Here is a 7755-nt window from a genome sequence, read left to right on the forward strand (position 1 = left end):
TGATGTAAGGACATCTTAAATCCATTAGATTATCTGTAAAAAACAAAGTTGAGTTCTGGGCTAAACAAAGCTGTGAGTTTCTCAGGCTCACATTGCAGTAAAAACAATGTACGTGATTACTAAAGAATAGACAACATATACATCCCTGTATCTAACACCATGGAACACTATACATGCCAGATGATTTAAATCAACATCTAAAAATGCTGTCTTGGGTTGACTTCTCTAGTAGTCAAGTCAGAATCAGTATCTTGTTCAAGTGATTAATAAACGAGTTTCTATTGGGACAAGGGTAATGACAAAAGTAAATAGAGAGAGTAAGCCACAATAAGTGAATAAGTGCCAGTTTAGCTAGACCGAAGAATAACTAGATAGTGTTGTATGAAAGGAGAGAAGGTTAGCACTCCCCTTGACAAGGATGGAAGAGGCCCTTGGGCCTAACAACACGCATATGGTTAAGGCATTGTCACCTACTTCGTGGCATCTAACCACTGTTTTTATAAACTTTGAAAAAAAAAAAAAAGAATAACTAGATAGTTGGTAAATCGAGAGTCTGCCAGGCTGTGTTTAGAGAAGATCCATTGTCAACGGAGACTAGAAATACCTTTCTCTCTGCTGGGAGCCCCTGTAACCATGTGGTTGACTGCATGTGTGAAGCTTGGACATCAGGAGTGATACCCACCAGCAGCCTCCCTGGGTGGCTTTGTGCTTTGTTCCCTGTTCTTCTCAAAAACCACCCACATGTTTTATATTGCTTCTCTAACACACATACATTCAACATGCATGCACACACAGAGAGACTGTACTCTAGAGATGAATGTATCACTGTTGATGAGATCCAAACATTTTTGAGATAAAAAAGAGATCACATTCCCTGAATTCTGGAACTGGATGGGAGGAGGAAATACTTAATTTGTTGAGCTCTCAAGTACCAGTTGTTTTTAAATGTCAAATGTCTCAAATGTTATAGATAGATGTCCAGTTGTATATACCAGAAGGACTATCATCCAGTATCTGTTAGTAAGACATTCTAGGGAAATAAGCCAGTGTACATATTGCAGTGTCATAATTACTGTAATATAATACAGTCATTAGTCCAATAAGACTGGCATCCTTATTAGGAAAAACAAAGATTATATGAAAGTAGACACGCAAGAAGAACACTATACAGTGAAAAATCAGAAACTAGAGTAATATAGTTATAAGGATACAAGGATACAAGGAACGCATGCACCAAGTCTCTAACAATATTAATGTCAGACACCCAGCTTCCAGATAGGGATGAGAGTAAACTAATACCATTTTTATCCACACAGTCCATGGCACTTTTGTTCTGGGCAGCTCTAGGAAGCTTATATAGCAGCAATGATGGGGAAAACAAGTGCTTTGCTCCTCCTCTGTAGCATACAACAGCCACATTGCTCTAGGGAGAGGGAGAGTCTGGGCTCCATGTCTCAGGGTCTGTATGTATGTTCACTATTTCTCACAGATGCAAGTTCTTTGGAATCTCTGACCACTCCTTCACTGTCATTGTCTGAATCACTATGGAGAATTACTGTGGAATCTCCTGCTACCTTCCCTGAGAGAATCCCTAAGGTGCTGCAGAGTTATATAAACCCAACTGCATCAGAATTATAAATTTCTGATGCAAGGAAGATTCTATCAGGCTTCTAGAATGAGGTAAATTTAAAACATATGTATAAATATGTACATATAGCATTTCATTTCCAAATAACTGCCTCTGAATGATTACTGGCCTTCACCAGGACCAAAATCACCAGGCCAGAAGCACAATCCCTATGATAGAAGACAGTCTGTGTTGTCAGATAGGACACAAACATTTGTAAATCAGGGATGGAAGCTAATGCAGATGGCAGGTGGAAATGCCAAGTCAAATGCCCTTTCAAACCATTGCAGAATAATTGGCATCTTTTCTAAAGGCATATTTTGAGCTCAAATCCCAGGGTGAGTCACATAAGTGTTCTATTTTAGATAATAGCAAAATCAGGCCTTAGAGGATTATTAGTCAGCAAAATTCAATTTTTGGTAAGACCATACTTTGGAAAAGGAAATGAAGAGATACGAAGGCAGATTTGGACCTGCCATGGGACAGAATCTACAAAAAACTGTAGAGAAAAAAGAACCACACTGTGTTCTTCCCAGCCTGATGGGAACAGAAGAAAGCTGGAGGCAGTAATGAAGTAAGTAAGTAAGAAGTGTTTATCCACTCTTTGAAGACCCACAAGCTCCTCCCATCTGCAGGAACAGCATCAAGAGATTACCTTTTCTGATACACACCTACCGCAAAGAGCCAAGTCCAGAGTTCTGATTCCCCAAATGCTGATGAGAATGTGAGCAGCCAGGACATTCATCCATGACCGCTACACGTGCACAATGTGCAACCACCTCAGAAGAACTTTGACTGCTTCTTCTCAAGACAAGCATGATCTTTCCAGAGACTAGAGAAGCTATGCTCTTGGTACTTAGTGAGGGGAACTGAAATCTCTGTCTACATAGCAACATGAATGTTTAAAGTTGATTCATTTTTAATTCCAACCATCTGGATAACCCAAGTGTCCTTTGGTAGGTAAATGGGTAATTAAACCATTGTTCTCCTGAACAATGAAATGTTATAACTCAGTTAAACTATAAAGCCATGAAAAATGGCTTGAAGAAAGTGAAGTGCATATCCTTTAACAAAACATGACCATCAGGTAAAGCTACAGGGGGTGAATATAAAGCATACCATTCAGAAACTATAGAAATAGTTTTAAAATTGGTTTTCAGGGGTTCCAAGGAGGTAAGTAGGAAGAACACAGAAGATGTTTAGCATTGATACTATACTATATGATACTGTAATGGTCGAATTATGTCAAAGCTCATGAATTGTATGATATCAAGAATGAATCCTAACAGACAGTACAAACCTTGGGCTATTATCAAGTGTCAACGTGGGATCTTTGTGACAAATATACTACCCAAGTGGGGGATGCTGATGACTAAGGAAGTTATAAGTGTTAGAAGCAAAGAGTATAATTATTATTCCCACATATCCTGCAGTTTTCACTGTGAACTCAATACCGTTCCCAAAATATAAAGTCTATTTGTTAAAAGAACTTAAGTAGCTTCCTTCAGTTACCACTTTGCTCTTGTTGCCAAATGACCTTCCCTTTCCTTAATAATATCCCATCCTCCAGCCGGCCTTTTGTCTTATCCACACGACAACATGTACAGCTCTCAGGAACTGGACCCTGTCTGAACCACCTTGTGCAAAGTCAGTTCCCCAACTGAGCCTGGGAGATGAGAGATGAAACTTCCCCTCCAGCTTCTTGCCTCTAACAACAGACTGAGAAAGAGCATTTGGAGCATGAGATTTGGTAACGTCAATATCCTCCTTCCCAAATGTGGATCCAGTTAAAAGATGGAAGAATCGTTCTGTGACCTTGGTGGGGCCTTTACCTTCTCCCCCAATGTTCCTACTTTTAACAGTATTGCCTGACCGTCAATAACAAGCCAACACATAGGAACAGTGTTTGTACTGTCTGAATTATCCAGTTAGAGAACTTTTAGTCCCGCAAGAGCCTTTGGTTCTGTTCTCAATTCTCTTATGTTGTTCCTTTGATTTAAGATCCTAACTGCTCACTAAGCAAACAGGCACTCAATTTTTTTCTGAAAATCCCAAAGATGGGTACAGGCATTGTAGAAGGATACAGCAAATTCTCTTTCTTTTAAGTCATACTATTCTAGATTCTGTTTTACTGCATGTACCTGACAAAATAGGGACTCTGAGATTTTTATTGATACTGTCTCTCACCAATTGATGGTACCCCCACTAACGTGCCCGTATATAGGCATAAAGTCATTTAAAAAAAACTCCATGTTTGTTCTGATGTGCTCAGGTTACTGGAAGAGAAATGCCTGATCCAGTGAACAGAATGGTAGCAACAAGTAAGTGTTGGTTTGCAGGAGGAATGGCCTGGCCAAAAGGGATGGAAGTTGGTCTTGAAAAGCAGTTTGCCAGGAGCTGCAGGGGAGGAGAGTAGCAGGGTGTATACCTGGGCAGGAGTGAGGATTCAGAAAGACAAGGAGGAAGTAGATTTTTGCATGAAAGAGGAGCAAATTCTATTGGCTTTTCAGAAAGCAACGAAAATGTCAAACATGGAGAAGGAAGGATAAAGAGGGGAGAGCCAGGAGACAGAGAAGCACTTGCACAGGAGGGCTATTTTAAAACAGAATGTATGCATTATAGCCTGCAGTGGGAATCTCTGTGTGAGGTTTAAACAAGCATAGAGTAGGAGGAGCTCCCTGGCAGCAACAGAGAAGTTATTTTAGAGGGAATGGTCCTGCAGTAAGGGCCTGGGGAGATGGCACAGCAGGACCATCTTGCAAGAGTGCTTGTCCTAGAAGCATAAGGACCTGAACTTAAATCCCCAGATACCACATCAAGAACCAGATGAGGTCACAATGTCACCTGTAGCCCCAGTGTGAAGGAAGCACAGACAAAAGTAAGTGAGGTTTGCTGGCTGCTAGCCTGGCTCCAGGTTCCCTGAGAGACTCTGCATTAGAGAAAGAAGAAAGTGTGATAGAGGAGGATACCTAGGGCTCCCCTCTGGCATGCACTCACACTCAAGTGCAAGAGAGATAGGGAGGCTTGTTTGACACTAAAGCACTCACCTCAGGGACATGTTATTAACACTGGGGCTATATGAGAGGTTTCTGAAGAGCCAAGGGCATTAAGTCTGCACCTCTACAAATACTTAGAAAGTAAACAAAGTCAGCACTGATTTGCTAGTTAGGGAGAAACCCCAACAATAATGACACCTCCAGAAAATTGCTTATTGCCCTCAACCCATTCCTAAACTACAGTAGGCAATAAAGATGTACTTTAAAGCACTGAAATTAAAACGCCACCTCTTAGATAACCACTAGACCAAATTTCAACGTGAAAAAAATCATTTAAAATATTAATTGAATTTTTTCCCTTTTAGACATTTTTTTCCTTCCTTAATTGCTGCCATTCAATGATGTTGTGAAGTTGGCCCTAAAAGAGAAATACCTTAAAGATACGAATAATAACTATGTGAATTCCTTAACAATGACTCCTGAAATATGGTTTTAGACAACATGGATGAAATAATAACCAGCGCACTGTTATCCCTTGTGAAGAAAAACATTTTGGTCTGCAAATGTATTTCCTGGACTCTAGCAACAATTTCAGCCCAACTGTGGCATGGATGCATTTTTGACTAGCTCTAATAGCAAGTGTTGACTTAGTCAGCAAGACTTTCAGGTGCTACAACTCTGAGATCAAATCCAAAATATTCTCTTTAGTCCCACTGACCACTTTACACTTTGTCTCATGGCTGACTCAGCTCAGAGAAGCTAGAATACACTCAAAGTGTCCTTGTACCTCTTTGGTCCCTTCTTGAGTGGGGTATGGGGTGGCACATAGGTGAACTTTTGTCCAGTTACATTAAAGTTTGTTTCTATTGTTCTTCTTAGGTTGGCGCTGACTGATCACAATACTCTTCATGTACCTCCACCCCAGTGTCCCTCTGTGTCTATGTGGCACTATCTAATGAAGTATATGAGTTTCCCAGAACCCCTCCTGGTATGCCTCTCACCACACAGACTTCTCTCTTTGAGAGTTTACCTTTCTTTCTGTTCCTCTCACCTTCCCCTCTGCTCACAAGGAAAGCATCCCACAGATTCTGACAGCCTTCCCTGGTTCCTAAAGATAGACTTGGTCAATAACCCAAGTCTAGACACATTTCCAAGCATTTGCTTGGTCACTCTGAATGTCACGCTGCACCCAACTGCTTGAGTCAGGCTGCTCTCTTTCCTTGCTCTGATAACATCCTCAGCCACCCACTGCATCTCAACTAGTGATGGACTCACACGCTTTAGTAACCAGAACACACACAACCAACTTCTCTAAGAGTTGACCAACAGACTCATGGGCTGCACTGCGAGGAGGAATGAGTTTCTACAGCTCAGCATCCTTCTGGAAATGGGACTCTCATCCCCTTCTTGTCAATGCCTTGGAATGCTCTGAGTCATTCATTAAGTGTGCCCCTGCCCCAGTATAAGGAAAACGAGAATACTTTCAGATGATAACTACTTGGAATCTGTCTTGCCCTCTACACACATCTCTCCAAATGTTTGTTCTATTCTTTGCCTAAATTGTTTGGGGTGGGAAAATGGAGGTCATAGATTAGTTTAGTAATGGCTTCTTGGCCAAGCACTGAGGGAGGTAACTGGCTGCGACGTGATGCTCTATTCATTATGTCAGAACTTATTGTTCTCAGGATTGGGACTTTAGCCAAAATTCTAAGACAATGGGAAGAGCCCCATTCAGTATCCTATTTTAACAACTGTGAGATTTGAAAAGGCCTTTTATCACTGCCGCTATCCCTAGCTCTTTAAGGAATGAGCTTAGAATACAGAGTTCTGTTATCAGCTGTAGGATGTGGAAGAAGAAATGCTGGTAGTAGATTCTTTAAACAGCTCTGTAAGTGACAAGAGTCCCCCTGGAGCACAGCTAAGGCAGAAAGCTTAGAGATGAAATGGGTCTCAATATGTGAGAGTTAGTGGGAAGATTTACTTCATGCTCCAGTTGAGGGTGAAAGTGAGAAGTGACAGAAAACATCCAGTTTGGAGATCTCTCTCTCTCTCTCTCTCTCTCTCTCTCTCTCTCTCTCTGTGTGTGTGTGTGTGTGTGTGTGTGTGTTTGTGTGTGTGTGTGTGTGTGTGTGTATGTGTGGTACTAGACATGAAAACTTGATCCTCAAGCCATGCTAGATTAGTAGTAATCTATCAATAAGATAATCCCCAATCATAACTGGAAGGATTGTAAAGCTGGGGGTCTCTTCCTTCCCTTGGGTAGCAGCTTGGGGTCAGCACAGACCACTTAATGAATTTATATGCCAAAAGCATTTGGCAGAACAGTAAGAAACTCAGGGAGAACAAGAGTATTGCCCCTGATGATCCCATGGAGCTCTAGCTGACACCATGGAACATTCAGGAGTACCTGTATGTATTGATGAATGCACAGAAAAACACCTCCTCCCACCTCCATATTGGATAAGAAGAAAGCTGGGATACTATGACTGAAGACTGTTAGGCTGGCAGAGCATGTGGATTCTGAAGGGGAAAGGTTGATAACTAGAATCTGGCAGAGGAAGCACACATTAGTTGTGAACAGAAAGAAGCCCAGTGAGCCAGTACTACAGGATCACTTCCCTGTGCACTCCACTGCCACCTAGAGCCAGAAGTCTCTTCAGATTACTTCTAAACCATGATGGTGCTCTAAGGAAAAACAAAGAAGAAAAAAGAAATAATGAAAAGAACTTAGAAAACCGGATTTGAGTGGCTGGTCTAAAAATTAAAATGACTGAGTTATCTTCACTTCAAAAGTTTCATTTTCTATATCACAGGTAAAAATAGCTCACATTTGAGGTGGGTTTAATGTAGTTATTGAGAAACACAAAGGGATACTTTGTGTAGTCTAGACTTCACATTCAATTTTAAAAATAAATACACTGAAGACAATATGAAGGACTGGATTCACGGTCTAAATATGGCCAGGGATGTAACCAAAACTCTACTTTTGACTTCAGTTATTGCCTAACACCAAAGTTGAAATCTCCAGAACCACCATGGAGAGACTGGAGTGTCTAAAGAAGAAAGTGGTTTGCCAACACATTTGCTTTATACCAGGTCAGTTCCATCCTGCCATAGCCAGACTGTGCAAAC

General features: G+C 41.1%; 1 non-coding gene across 1 annotated transcript; it reads left to right on the forward strand.

Annotated features, from left to right (window-relative positions):
* The first annotated feature begins 374 nt into the window (after positions 1-374).
* On the forward strand, positions 375-500 carry LOC125404189 (U6atac minor spliceosomal RNA). Its single transcript, XR_007233203.1, has one exon. It is a non-coding gene; the product is annotated as a U6atac minor spliceosomal RNA (small nuclear RNA).
* Positions 501-7755: the final 7255 nt, after the last annotated feature.

The sequence above is a fragment of the Myodes glareolus genome, chromosome 6 (genome assembly GCF_982192425.1).
Source record: "Myodes glareolus chromosome 6, mMyoGla1.1, whole genome shotgun sequence".
Classification (NCBI taxonomy): Eukaryota; Metazoa; Chordata; class Mammalia; order Rodentia; family Cricetidae; genus Myodes; species Myodes glareolus.